The 1450-nt window shown below is 57.1% G+C and overlaps 1 protein-coding gene across 1 annotated transcript in view; it reads right to left on the bottom strand.

Annotated features, from left to right (window-relative positions):
• The window catches only part of TMEM132A (transmembrane protein 132A), a 10579-nt gene extending 9135 nt beyond the window's left edge, over positions 1–1444 (bottom strand). Inside the window, 2 exon segments of the mRNA XM_010839631.1 lie at positions 119–450; positions 1360–1444. The gene's annotated coding sequence lies outside the window, so the exon portion shown is untranslated.
• Between the last annotated feature and the right edge of the window lie 6 nt (positions 1445–1450).

The raw sequence follows: 1450 nt of genomic DNA on the forward strand, positions 1-1450 counted from the left end.
CCCATGTTTTGCAGAAGTCAGGGATTCCATAAGGACCTCAAGAAGAGGGGGCACCTGCCCAGTCTTCCTGCAGAAGTTCCCTGCCTCTGACCCATCCCCAGGGACACAGGCAGCTCACCGCAGGGTCAGGACACCAGCTGTGAAGTTGTGCCGAAGCAGGAGGGTGGCGCTGAAGAGCTGGCCGGGCCGCACAGGCACGTCAGGCACCCGCAGAGTCACTGCCTCATCCAGGGGCACCTCTTGGTGCTGTGGGGGGTCCGCTGGGCGCAGCTCCACACTGCCCACTGGGAGTGCCTGCTCCCCGGGGTCTTCCTCCCCGCCGGGGCCACAGCCCCCAGGACCCTCAGCTGCTGGCTCCAGCGTGTAGGCCAGCTCTGCCCGGGTGGCCGAGCCCTGGGAGAACCAGTGTGAAGGGAACTCCAGCTCCACCACGCAGGCGCCCAGGGATGGCTGCCAAGACACAACAGCCATGGTCAGAGTGGTGGGGGAGGGGAGCCCCAGCACCCACCCTCTGGCAGGAAACCCAGAGCTGAAGGGGTCCACGAATACAGGGCCAGCATGGGCCAGAGACGCCAGCAGGTGACACGCCAGCTGGTGACACGACAGGCTAGGTCTAAGAACACGTCCCATTGGCCACTTTTCTACCTTTGGGAACATTCTTATTCCAAAGTGAACCAGCCTCAATACCTCCCCCTGATCATGCCCCGGACTGCCCTGACTACAGCTCAGGCTTCTCAGAACCCACAGCCCACAGAACACCTCTCCCCAGTGGAATCCCATGCTAGGCTGCGAAAGAGGGGAAATTGCAACAATAAAAGCAACACTAGCAATAATATAAACACTCGCTGAGGGATTGCTCTTGTGCCAGGCATTGTGCCAAAAGCTATTCTTGCATCTGTCTCATTTATTCTTTTTTTTTTTTAATTACTATTTCTGTTTTGTTTTGGCTGCACCACACTTCACAGCATGTGGGATCCTAGTTCCCTGACCAAGAATCAAACCTGTGCCTCCTGCATTAGAAGGGCAGAGTCTTAACCACTGGACCACCAGGGAAGTCCTCATCTCATTTCTTTATTCCAGCTCCATATGAGGTAAGAATTGCTATTATCTCCTTTTACTGATGAAGAAACTGAACCTCAGAGAGATTAAGTTACTTGCCCAAAGTCATGTACAATAGACTGAACTCCTCAAGGGGTCCCAAATAACAGGGCCCTGTGAGAGCTAGCAGAGTAGGAATGGAATCGGGTGGTCTGTGACCCCCAAACCTCCCAGAAGTGGTGAGCCCTCTCTTTCCTATTCTGGGATCACCTTCTGGCGGGCACAGCAGCAGGGCCAACCCAGGTGGGGGCCCCCACTCACCTGGAAGCGGCAGGCTCGGTGAGCAGTGCCTGCTGGGTGTGTGGCATGGAGCCGGGCGCAGGGCAGGCTGCCAGGCCCTGGGGGCCAATCC

Source organism: Bison bison, unplaced genomic scaffold (genome assembly GCF_000754665.1).
Source record: "Bison bison bison isolate TAMUID 2011002044 unplaced genomic scaffold, Bison_UMD1.0 scf7180017864124, whole genome shotgun sequence".
Lineage (NCBI taxonomy): Eukaryota > Metazoa > Chordata > Mammalia > Artiodactyla > Bovidae > Bison > Bison bison.